The sequence below is a fragment of the Ailuropoda melanoleuca genome, chromosome 15 (genome assembly GCF_002007445.2).
Source record: "Ailuropoda melanoleuca isolate Jingjing chromosome 15, ASM200744v2, whole genome shotgun sequence".
NCBI classification, from domain to species: domain Eukaryota; kingdom Metazoa; phylum Chordata; class Mammalia; order Carnivora; family Ursidae; genus Ailuropoda; species Ailuropoda melanoleuca.
In genome coordinates, this window is record NC_048232.1 from 55,496,100 (window position 1) to 55,509,892 (window position 13,793).

Consider the following 13,793-nt stretch of genomic DNA (forward strand, 5'->3'; position numbering starts at 1 on the left):
GCTCTCTCTTTCTCTCTCTCTCTCAAATAAATAATAAAATCTGAGAAAAAAAAAAAGTAGGTCTGGGAGGAAATTGTTAAAATGTTATAGTTGATATTTCATCAGTGAACACTGAAAGGGGAAGTTAAAAATACATGATAGGTCAAATTGGAAAGAGGTCTGTATTTTTTATTATCGTAATTAAAGCTAGTCAGAAGATAGCAGTGAACTGGGGTTGATTGTGTTGTAACAATTTATTTTAATCACTTCATAAACTTCAAGAGTAATTTAAAAAATGAAACAGTTTGGGCTCCTGGGTGGCACAGCGGTTAAGCGTCTGCCTTCGGCTCAGGGCGTGATCCCGGCTTTGTGGGATCGAGCCCCACATCAGGCTCCTCCGCTATGAGCCCGCTTCTTCCTCTCCCACTCCCCCTGCTTGTGTTCCCTCTCTCACTGGCTGTCTCTATCTCTGTCAAATAAACAAATAAAATCTTAAAAAAAAAAAAAAAGAAACAATGAACTAAATAATGGTATTTCTTTTATTTAAAATGAAAACACATTTTTGGTGAGTTTTTGCAAAATTGTATTGACATACAATTATGTTTAATGCTTAAGACCAAAGTATTTTATTAAAATATCAGTATTTGTGGCCCTTTATTGCTCCAAGGACAGCACACAGTTCACAGATATATAATTAGAACATGATATTTCTAAATGTCATTCCAAACTGTCATTTCTTACCTTTGATTTTTTATTTTTAAATTTGCTGTTATTACAATGTGTCTAATAGGTTAATATTATTTAATCTTTTTAATCTTCAAACCTGTGTGTATTTTACGTGAGGTATTTTTGCAAGCCTTTTGGAATGGAAACTTTATCGTGAATAAAATGGGAAAACCAGGAAAGGGATTCAATAAGCTTATAAGCAAAGAATAAAGGAAAAATTAAAGGCTTAATGTATTTCCAAAAGAAATACAGTTAAAGGACAAACAGTGAAGTGATAGGAAATAATTTCCATAAAATCACAAGATAAACACCAGTCTACTTTAAGACATGAGAGGTTGTAAAACTACTAGGAAAACAGTATATAAAGACCAGGGGATATGAACAAATAATTCCCCAAAGAGGAAATATAACAGATTTTAAGATAGGTAAATATAGAATTTCATTAGAAATAAAGAAATTCACTTTCAAATAACAATATATTTCCTTAAGTTACTCTAGCATTTATTCTCAAAAATTCTCATGAAAATATCTGTTAAGGAAATATTTTTTTCTATGTTTAAGATTATCAACAAAAGGTATTAATTGGAGCACAGCATTGCTATTTGTTAGAGGCAAAAATGGAAAAGCATCTAAATTCTTGAAAAAGGAAAATGATTAAATAAATTAGTGTTACTTCCATTTGATGAAATATTTAAAATCCTAAGTTAAACTTATAAAGAACATATAATAACAGAGACAACTGCCTATGTTATTGTACATGAAGAGTGATTAAATTTTACAAAATAACTACGTCATTAGAAAAGCAAAGCAAGGCACACCTGGGTGGCTCAGTCAGTTAAGCGTCCACCTCTTGATTTTGGTTCAGGTCATGATCTCAAGGTCGTGAGATTAAACCCCCGTGTCAGGCTCTGTTCTGGGTGTGGAGCCTGCTTGGGATTCTCTCTCTCCCTCTGCCCTTCCCCACTCCACGCACGCACTTTCTCTGGAGGGGAAAAAAAAAAGAAAGGAAGAAAGAGAGGGAGGGAGGGAGGAAGGAAGGAAGACCGAACAAGCTATATTAATAATAAATGTTTTATCTTTTTGGACTCTTGCAGCCTTTTTGGGTGAGGGCAGGCTTAATTTCTATTTCATATTTTCTTTAATGAGCACATTATGGAGGAATGTATATTTGATAAAATATGAAAGAATAAGTGTCTTTATCGTTCAGATAGTTTGTACAAAAGATATCAGGAAAATTACAGTAAACAAGTAATTATCCAAAAATTATTTAACTGAGCTCAACATGTAAAATTTAACATGTAAAAATTAAATGAGAAAGGAATAAAAAGAGAAAGCCATCTTGCCTGAATTCTCTATTAAGCACCATATTTCCATGATGAATTCATCAAATATAACAATAACACAAGCATTTACTTAGGACTTTTATGTCCTGAGAAATTCTCATGGACTTTTCATTTAATCCCCACAAAAGCCTAGTGGGGAGGTTACTTGACTGTCTCCATTTTACAGATGAGCAAAGCGAAGTCATTGAGCTGTAAAGTAGATTACCCAAGATTTCAGTGCCAGTTAATACTAGAGGCAGTGTTTGAACCAAGGCATTCCTGACCATTAACACGGCACCATCTCTTAATCAATATAGGAGATTAACAGAGATTTTTTTCTGTCCATACATGCTCTATTGGTAGGTTTATTGATACATAAGATATGTATCAACTACACTGAAAGTTGGGAATCACTCCCCTTCCTTTTTTTATTACCATCACCTTAGGTATTAGGATTTCAACATATGGATTTGGGGAGGGCACAAACATTCAGACCGAAGCATCCACCATATTTTATCATAACTCTAAAAAAAAGAAAGAATACTGTTGATATTATTATTATAAAATGTACAACGATTATAGGATGTTTCACAATATTAGGATGATTGAATCAATTCAAGTAATATGATATGACCTGACTCCAGCGTTTTGAGAATTTACATGAAGAAAAGTGTTTGGTTTCATGCTGGGCACATCTGCGCTCCTTAATGCTAGTGCTATTATTGAAGTTCAGTGTTCAACAGTTATGTTTCTGCACCAGTGCTGAGTGTTTTTATGTATCTTTTGTTGTTTCAGTAATCCAACACTGTGCAGAAATAATATTGTCCCTATTTTACAGACTTGGGATTTAAGGTATCAAGAGTGTACGTTGACAATATTGAAGGCCCAGCAAGTTGGCAGAGGAAGGATTTGAACCTCCTTTGACTCTTAAGCCTCGATAGGTTTATGGTTTGCCTTCCGCTTTTAAAGATATACTCTTACCAAATGGAAGCCTGGTGAGTCCCCACTGGTGGCAAAGCCCCAGGATGCTGAGGTTTTGGGGGACTGCTGGTGGAGAAGTACCTTCTCATAATCAGGTACTTAAAAGCCTCAGGAAAGAAGGGCAGCTTGAGGTCATCAAGACACGGAGAGAGCGTGAAAGGTAGAGAGGGAGAGAAGGAGCTCATGTAAAGAGGAGTGAAAAGAAAAACAAGGAGGCAGGGCACCAGACCTCACCCCACTCGGCGTACTGACATTTTCTCATTTGCTCTTTCTGATAACACAGCAAGGCTATCCCCATTTGCAAAGCAAAGAAACTAAGGCTCAAAATCAAAGAGTCATGAAAATAAGCACAGTGGCCTTGCTGTGGGGATTCTAGCACTGGCTGCCATGCCCTGCACAAAGAAGATAGCCCCTCAGTATTTTTGCAAAAAAAAGAATGACTAGAGAAGGATGGACTGAGCTTTAGTTAGTTTAACTCTTTCCTTTTCTCATCTCTGCTTTCAGTTTTTGCAGGGGAATAGAATCCACTTTGTTTTAAATTATAACTAGATGATGCTTTGCTAAGAAAAAGGTACAGTTAAATACTAAGTTAATTTGGGCTGCTGTTAACGGCATAGCATATGTGGGTGGTTTATGAACAAGAGAAATTTATTCCTCACAGTTCTGGTGGCTGCCAGTCGAAGATGATGATGCGGGCAGATTCAGTTTCTGGTGAGGCCTACTTCCCCATTGACAGTCTTCTCACGGTGCCCTCACGTGGTGGCAGGGGCAAGCTAGCTCTCTGGGTTCCTTCTGTCAGGACATTAATCCCATTCAGGAGGGCTCTGGATTTTAAAACATGAACTGGGGGTGGGGGGGGCACAAACATTCAGATTATAGCAACAATTTACATATTCCATTGATCCTATCCTGTCTTTGTATAGGACACCAGAAGCCACAAAAGAAGATGGTAAGAACTGAGTTAAATTTTAGATTAGGGAATAGAGGGTGCAGTGGATTTTGGAATGAGGCTCTCCCAGACCAGACCATCTGTTGATTATTCCTTGAGCATGGTATACCTTTTGCTCGTCTCCATGTTCCTCAATTTCTTAATCTGGAGATGATTGCAATCCTCAGGTTGTGAGAATTCGTTTACAATTTTATAAAATAACTATCATGTCATATATGTTCAGTAAGTTGTAACAATGGCCATTTGTTATTTTTAAAATATAGTAGAACCCATAATCATATCTTGGAGAATGAACGAATCATACAGAAAAATTTTTGAATAAGGTATATGAACAGAAATTAGGGGAGGAGGAGACAATAAAAATCTAGATATTAAGGAGGAATCTGTATCCATCAACATGCAGACAGAATGGAAAAGGAATAATTGCAAGAAGAATGAATATTATAAGTAACAAGTAATTGGGAACAGAGAGAGAGGGGAGAAAGAGAGAAAGCAAGGAAGGCAGAGAGTGGAAAAAGAGAGATACTGTTTTTCCAGTCTTAGCTCTTTAGATTTAGCAATTGAATGCACTTTGAGATTCTTGTTTATGTTCTGCCTTCCACTTAATTGAAAACAATTGTTCCCAAAGTTTGCTACCCTGTCATTAACTCTTCTGTGCCTCAGTGACACATCGGTAAATGAATACATCAGAAGAGGCCATTGAGACAGTGTTGGAGGGCACGGAGAAGACTCAGAGCTCTTCCAAGGAAGAGGATGTGAGCATTTGGCTCTTGGAGCCACCAGTCTGCATTCTTATTACCACCCCAAGCTAGTCTCAGAGGCACACTGCCTTCTTACTGACTTCCCCTGTGTTTGAGCCTCATGTCTACCTCATCTCTTTCCTTACAGTGTCCTTGTCTAGGAAATGACACTCCTCATCTCCATATCTTTGATTAGGCCCCATCCTCATCAAGTCATGTCTTGCCCTTCATCTTTAGGTGGTAAAACTCCTCAGATCATGCAAAACCTAGCATGAACTTGTTTTCCTTTATATAGTGCACTTGATCTCTATTAAATCTGCATATTACTTATACCTATGGTAGATTGTCCTAATCCTCCCTTCCTGCCCCTCCCCCACACGTTCTTTCCCTAATGTCTTCTCTTTACTTCCTCCCCAGTCCCCCGTCTTGTCCTCCTTGCCTCCCCCCTACTTCCCACTCTCTATCTGACAGTCTTCATACTCCCTCAGTGGTTTTCTGGCATCTCATAACCCTTTTGGAAAGAGTCAGGGGAGAAATAAATGCAATAAAGCATCTCTAGTCTTCCTGACCTCCTTTCTGCTTGAGCACAGACCCCTGGCCTGCAGCTCCTCTAATCTCCTTTGCGGTAGACACCTTCCTTGCCACCTGTCCAATTCAGGGCAAATTTTTGGTCTCATGTTCACATAGGGACAGATCTGTGCCCTCCCAGCCTCAAAGTGAGCAGTCTGGATTGCTCTCCTGGGCATCCTTTCCTTGTTCATCTGGCCCACCTGTTTTCTTGGCCAGTAACTACCGCACATTTATCACTTTGGGTTTGTCTCAATAAACCAGAGCCATTATTAAATCAAGCTGCCAAGAGCACAAAAACACAAAGCAACAAAACTAATAGAAGGGAAGGGAAGAGAGATTAGTTTCATGTATTTTTTTTTTAAGATTTATTTATTTATTTGAGAGAGAGAGAGAGAGAGAAAGCACACATGAGAGTAGAGGAGGGGCAGAGGGAGAAGGAGAAAGAAATTTCACTCAAGAGCCTGATGCAGGGCTCAATCTTATGACCCTGAGATCAGGACCTGAGCCAAAATCAAGTGTCAAACACCCGTTTAACCGACTAAGCCACCCAGGTGCCTTGAGAGAGATTGACTTTAAAGAGTAAGAGCAGAGGCGCTTGGCTGGCTCAAGTGACTCTTGATATCAAGGTCATGAGTTGAAGTCTCATGTTGGGCACAGAGATTACTTAAAAAAAAAAAAAAAAAAAGAAAAGGCTGGGTGGCTCAGTTGGTTAACACCATCTGTCTTCTGCTCAGGTCATGATCCCAGGGTCCTGGGATCAAGCCCCTGCTCAGTGTAGAGCCTGCTTCTCCCTGTCTCCTTGCCCTTCCTCTGCCTTCATGCTCTCTCTTGCTTACTCTATCTCATAAATAAATAAAATCTTTAAAAAAAGGTGGGGGGGAAGTAAGAACATAGCTAAAAATGCAAGGAATTCTCAGACATTCAGCAAGCCTTCCTTCATAGAAGCAAAAGAGATGATTCCCCTCCATATTTTAATCCTCCCAGGTCTAATTAGTGTACATTAACAGCCTCCCTTTAGCAGCATCTCCTTTGGGCAGATTGTCTTAAATCCCGAGCATTGCATTATCCCCAACCTGTCTCATGGGGAGTGTATTACTCACCTTCCTTAATAGAAACACTCCATAAAGGGCTTGCTTCAGTTCCGCCTTACCCACCTGTCTTGTTACTATTTGATGTCACCAAAATCAGCCCACATATTTCCACCATCTTCCAGTCTTTTTTCCCCTGTTCCAATCATCTGAATCTTTGAAAAAGTTTAGACATGTGCTTCTGGCTATTCTTTTTCATGACCTGGCTGCTGATTATATAACTAGTGCCACTGTGTGAAAATTCAAGTGATATTTTGCCCTCCTTGTGCCCTTTACTCTATGTATATTCAGTATTAATTATAAGTTGAACAAAGGCAAACAAACATTTACCTCCATCCGGTTATGATCCACTTAGCCTGTGAGACCTTGCATCTCCTCAAATTTATATCCGTTTTGTGTTTCAACTATCTCCATAATCTCCTCTTTCCTCTACTAAGTTGGAACTGTTTGAAGGATAAGTGTTGTATTTAGCTTCCCCCTTGTCCACTGCAAGTATGACTACATTTATGTGTATTAGGCACAATATACATTTCTTGGGTTGGATATGTTAATCTGTAGTTTCTTCTTTTTTCCAGACTATTGAATTTATTCCAAAGTACAATGGGATATAATAGATTTTAGCCAAATTGCATAGTTCGAACTATTCTGGAATTAAGGTATCTTTGAAGGCGTGATTGATGTCTGGATTATTTGTCATATTCCAAGGGAAATTCAGAGATCTAAAACCAGGGCTGTCATGTTGTTTAAACTCCAGAGGCACTGTTCATAGAGACCTCACTGTGAATGGCAACCTTGGAAATTTTGCAATACTCAGCATGTTGTGGCCATTTACTGCAGCCCTGCCTAAAATCTCGCTCTAAGGCGAGAGGATATCAATAGGCAAGTGCCTGGTGACCTATGCTGGCTAGATTCTAGCTGGCTCTTGCAGATCAAGAAAGTAGCCACGTGGATTTTTCCCAAAGAGAACTGTGTCATCATGACACCTGTTACAGATTGTTTTAGCTCCTTGATTTAGTTGCACTGATCAGAATAGTGAATTTTTCATATATTTTAGTAAGAAATGCCAACCCCAACTAATCTGGGGAGTTTATGTGCAAAACTTTTACAAAGCAGTATTTGAGCATAGGCTTATGGTCAGCTTACATTGTTATGGATTTCTACCTTTCAGGCAGTTTTTTAAAGCCAGAAATTAATGAAGGATTGATCTTCACCAGCTTGTCATATTGAAATGTTGGTACAGATCCACCAAGTATTTAAATGGTTCAGTTAGAGAATTGTCCAGAGAAGAAATGGTATAACTGTAATACAGAAGCACTTGAGTCCAGAACTGTCAACTGGTGTTTCCCTAACATTCTTTGTATCTGCACCTCTAGAGAATGCTTTCCCTTTAAATATTCTTTTCTGTGTTTCTCCGATTACTTTTTTTTCTTTGTAATTTCTCATCTTGTTTTTGCTTTTGTTCTTCCTTTGATTGAAGACAATTAAATAAGATGATGATAATTAACTTGGGTAAGACAAATTATAAACCAAACAAATAATGATGAAGTGTGGTAGCACAATATATTCATGAGAACAAAATGTATTTTACTTAAGATTTTTGTGGTTTCTTTATTTGAAATTCTGCTCAATTATCAAACACAAAGAATGTGTTTGTTTACTATATGTGAAAGAGAAGTGATTTCTCATAACTGTTCAATATATGAAAGATAAAATTCTTAAGTATCCTAAGAGTTTGAGAGAGTAAACTTGTATTTATTGCATATATCTTACTAATACAGATGTATCTTTCTATCTACACATATATATATAACATGGTCATTATTTTCTGTAATTTAGGGAAGGTCATGCTACATGTAGTTGATTGACCAGAAGATCTTAATCTAACTGGTGGCTTATCCCAGACAGGGCATTCAGAGTATGGTACAAAACAATCATTTTGTTCCCATCAGACACTGGTTCTCAAACTATGGACAATGGAGTAGCAGCATTAGTAGGAACTTGTTAAAAACTCAAATCATGTTCATTCCTCCTTTGTCAAATGAATTTGTCAGGGGAATGAATATACAGTGGGAAAACAAAAACAGTCTCTTCAACAAATGGTGTTGGGAAAACTGGACAGCAACATGCAAAAGAATGAAACTAGACCACTTTCTTTCACCATACACAAAAGTAAACTCAAAATGGATAGAGACCTAAATGTGAGACCTGAAACCATAAAAATTCTAGAAAAGAGTACAGGCAGTAATTTCTGACATTGACTGTAGCAACATTTTTCTAGATATGTCTCCTGAGGCATGGGAAATAAAAGCAAAAATAAACTGTTGAGACTATATCAAAATAAAAACCTTCTGCACAGCGAAGGAAATAATCCAAAATACTAAAAGGCAACCTACTGAATGGGAGAAGATATTTGCAAATGACATATCTGATGAAGGGTTAGTATTCAAATTATATAAAGAGCTGATACAGCTCAACAGCCAAAAAACCAAAAAAATCCAATTAAAAAATGGGCAGAAGATGTAAACAGACATTTCTCCAAAGAAGACATCCAGATGGCCAATAGACAAATGAAAAGATGTTCAACATCTGATGATAATCAGGGAAATTCAAAGCAAAACTACAGTGAGATATCACCTCACACCTGTCAGAATGGCTAAAATCAACCCAAGAAACAACAGGTGTTGGTGAGAATGTGGAGAAAATGGAACCCTCATGCACTGTTGATGGGAATGCAAACTGGTGCAGCCACTGTGGAAAAAAAGTATGGAGTTTCCTCAAAAAGTTAAAAATAGACCTACCATATGATACAGTAATCAAATTAGTTGGTATTTCCCCCAAAGGTACAAGAACACTAATTCAAAAGGATGTATATGCTCCTGTGTTTATTGAAGCATTATTTACAATAGTCAAACTATGGAAGCAGCCCAAGTGTCCATTGATAGATGGATAAAGAAGAGGTGATGTCTGTGTGTGTGTGTGTGTGTGTGTGTGTGTGTGTAATAGAATATTATTCAGCCATAAAAAAGAATGAAGTCTTGCCATTTGCAACAGCATGGTTAGAGCTAGAGAGAATAATTCTAAGCAAAATAAGAGGAGGACAAACACCATATGATTTCATTCATATGTAGAATTTAAGAAACAAACAAGCAAAGGAAAAAGACAACCCAAGAAACAGACTCTTAACTACAGAGTAGTTAACCATCAGAGTAACTGATGGTTTCCAGAAAGGGGTGGTTTGGGGGAGGAAATAGGTGATAGGAATTGAAGAGTACACTTATCTTGAAAAAAAAAAAAATTGTGGGCTCTACCCCAAACCCAATGAATCTGAAACTCTGGGGATGAGGCCTAGCTCTCTGGTCTGTCAGATCTTTCAGGTGATTCTGATGTGAGCTAAGGCTATGAGCCACTGAAAAATGTAACCTTTCATACCTTGCAGAATCCACCACTGTAGATGGACTCCTCAAAGTGCCTGCTTTGTTTTCCACTCCCCATACTGCCCTGGGTCTTCCTTGTAGTTTCCCCTCACCATCAAAGCCCAAGTAGCTGCTCCAACCCCCTGAGCCTCAGCATCTGGCTGCGTCTTGGTGGGCTTTGCGTAGATGCACACATTCTTCTGTAAAGAGCACCTGTGTCTGTCTTGTTAATATTGATCACTTTCAGCCAACACTGACTCAAAGACATTGTACTAAACAATTCACTACCTAGTAGTGATAAAGATGAGAGGATTGACATCCACATCCTGTCACATATGCTGTAAGTGAGATGGCCATATTAAGGCTATTCTGCTTTATACCCCCTTTATTCCTGCCTCATGAATAATACCATTCCCTTTTATTCTTTTAAGTGCTCTGGTTTAGATGGTAAATCATATTGCAACGAGCTAGTCATAAGCAATTCTAATACTGTTGGGAAGTGGTCAAAGAAAGATTTACCGAGAAGGAAATGTTTTAGGGCTTGAAAATAAAAGATGTCCAGTTACAGTAGGTAGGCAAGATGGACTGATGATTGGGATGGGACAATAGAAACCTTAGAGCCTGAGAGTGCAGGATAAATAAGGTTGTGAAACAGCAGGTTACATTAAGGGAAGCAGAAGTGGTTCAAAGGGTCAGGCACCCGTGTCTAGTAGGAAACAATAATGAATGAAGCTGGTAGAAGAGTGACTTAAGGCAAAGTCTTCCAGAAGAAGTAAGGGCAAATTTCGTTCCTCATTATTCCCCCAATATATATCAACATTGGCTCTTTGGATCGTTACTAAGAAGAAACCTAGTGTGTCTTGGTTTCCCTATGTTGGTTCTCTGTATTTGAATGCTTATTGCTGCTTTTTTCCATCAATTCTGGGCTATATTTCAAACAAACAATCATTATATAACATAGCAGAATAATAATTCACTTTCGGATTTGGTTCACATTTACAAATTCAGTGAAAAAAAAAAAGACACCAAGCGGTCCGCACTGCATTATATTTTATGCCTTTATCATAGTAGAACACTAGTGCTGGAATATTGAGATACATGGCTTTTCGAGAACAGAATGGGGGAAATTATGCAGATACCTAACTAATATGTTGTGATATTGTTTTTGTGAATGTTAAGATGATGAATGAATTCTCTTAAAAATGATCATATGGGGATTTTTTTTCTGTTACCGTTTAGTAAAAATTACGTGTTTCATGTGGTTTAGGGACCTTGCAAGCGGTCTGTAAATTGCATTTTGCATGACAAAGCTGACTTAAAGCATAAAGAAAGGTTTTAAAACTATGATAGGGGCGCCTGGGTGGCTCAGTCATTAAGTGTCTGCCTTTGGCTCAGGACATGATCCCAGGGTCCTGGGATCGAGCCCCACATCGGGCTCCTCTGCTGGGAGCCTGCTTCTTCCTCTCCCACTCCCCCTGCTTGTGTTCCCTCTCTCGCTGGCTGTCTCTGTCAAATAAATAAATAAATAAAATCTTAAAAAAAAAAAAAAACTATGATAAAAATTGTATATTTGATTTTAAACAACTAGTTAATGTTGTTATCCTTTGTTGTTGTCGTTGAACATTAAAGGTATGTTTGGCATCAATGACGCTTGAAAGGCTTTGCCCTTGGGGCATCGCACGCACGCTGACCCCTTACGCCATTGAGCATCATTGTCTTCATCACCGAAGCTCCTGGTCATGTCCTTTGTTTCTGTGTGAACAGTACAGATATCATGTCCCTCTTTTCTCTTTCTTTTTTACCAGAGCTAGCGTGTCTTCTTTACCCTCTATAGTCTGGAGTAATGAATTTTACTAAATAACCTTCAGTATTCAGTTAATTGTTGCATTTTCCTAACTGTTAATACAGAACACATTTCAGAGTTAATAGCTGTCTGGAAAGGAAAAAGAACCTTCAATAAACTCCTACATTATCTTTTGTTTAAATATCACATAATTAATTAACATTTATTAATGCATTTACTTAGGTAAACATTATTCTTTGAAAGCAGGTAGCAATTAATATTACATTTTAATTTTGAAAACCTATAATAAGAATAATTAACTGAAGAATAGGTTTAGTCTGGTATCCTTTATTAAGATCTATATGATGAGGTATTAATTTTTCAGTGTGCCATAGAGTATCTAATTCTTGTTTCACTGTCCTTAAACAGCATATACTTTCAGCTGAATCTCATATCAACATATTTATAGTTAGTATACACATGGATTTCATAAGTAATGTGTTTTTTTTTCTATTTATAAATGTAACTACAGTTGGCCCTTGAACAGCATGGGGGTTAGGGTCACTGATCCCCACACAGTTGAAAATCTGTGTATAACTTTTGACACCCCAGAACTTAACTACTAATAACCTGTTGACTAGAAGCCTTACTGATAGCATAGACTGTTAACACATGTTTTGTATATGTGTTAGCATACTTTGTGTTCTTAGAATAAAGTAAGCTACAGAAAAAATGTTAAGAAAATGGTAAGGAAGGGAAAAATATATTTACAGTACTGTACTCTATTAAAAAAAAAAAAAAAACAAACAACCCTACATATAAGCGGACCCTTACAGTTCAAACCTATGTTGTTCGAGGGTCAACTGTATTTACAAATCAGTGTTCTTAATAATTTTCTCACCTAACCTCTGAGACTTGAGAAAGGCACAGAATGTTAGGTGACAGACTTAGAAAGTGATGTACAACTTTTTGTAGAAATAGCTAAGACGCCTCTGACTCCTGGTCTTAAAACTCACTTCATTTTAATAAGTTGGCTGATCGTTACCATTTCTTACAATTGACGTTTGGATAACAAGCAGTCTGTGGCTTAGTATGAATTCTTAAAACAGAAAATGTCCTGTTGTGTTTTAAAGACTGATCCTTTTGGGTTAGAAGACAATTTGTCATATTTATTAGATAAGCAGTAAATAATGGGCTCTTTCAAACCACCAGCATCAGGGAGGATTTACCATTTACCATTTTTTAAATTTGCTTTTCCCTGTGCAGCTCAGGATTTGCAAATCATTTTTATAACTTTTTTTCATATTGTTAAAATCTTGAACTTTAAGCAAACAGGAAACCCAAAGCAAAAAGAGATAATCCTTAGACCACAACTAGGGAAGCCCAAAAGTTACATGAATGATTTCAGCATCTCTCTGTTATGCATTATTTTGGTTTTCATTTGAATATCCATGGCAGATAGGGCTTAACATTATTACTTTTGCTGTTGGTAAATTCCCAGCTGTAAAACAAATAGCCTGTTCTCTCTGTTTGGCTATTTACAGCCTTAAAATTGGACCCAATTCTTTTTTTTTTTTTTTTTTTTTTTTTTTTTTTTGGTCTTTATGTATGTTTCTGGGATAGCACTACATATCAGTTCTTAAGGTATAGTTTCAAAGAGTAGTATGGCTCTATCTGCAATAATTCTAACCTTGCAAAGCTGACCCGCAAGTAATCTCAAAAATGTGAACACGTTAATATTTGTTCCATGTTTATTAGTCAGTCTGATTAAGAGTAAGTAAATGCTCAGTGGACCTTTGTATGTTCTTTCAGTAATTTTAGTGCTGCTTACATAGAAGAAGTTAATACATCTCCGTATAGATAGCCTTGTTTGTACATATGCATCAGAGACAAGCTGTTTTAAACGACTAATAATGAAAATCAACTCAACTCTTAATTGTAATATATCTTCAACTGTATCCATTTTATTTCTTGGTTCAATAGTCTATATGGGATTTTTTTTTTAAGGGAAAAAGAAAACCCCATTCTGTGAATATGCCAGACAGATACTTTAGGATGTCCTGCAATTAAGGGAAAGGCATATAAAATATGACCAAGTAACGAGATGTTGATGGACAGCACACGTAAATCTTAGCTTCCAATCATGATTACCACTCTGTTTTTCTCTGTAGTGACTTTCTTTGTCTCACAGGTTTAGAGTAGTAGTTTCCAAGTTGAAGCTCACTTGGTTTTGTACCTTGCA

The 13,793-nt window shown here is 37.3% G+C and overlaps 1 protein-coding gene across 8 annotated transcripts in view; it reads left to right on the forward strand.

The window, feature by feature from the left end:
• The window catches only part of TMTC2 (transmembrane O-mannosyltransferase targeting cadherins 2), a 674,893-nt gene that overhangs the window by 317,519 nt on the left and 343,581 nt on the right, over positions 1–13,793 (forward strand). The window lies entirely within an intron of this gene.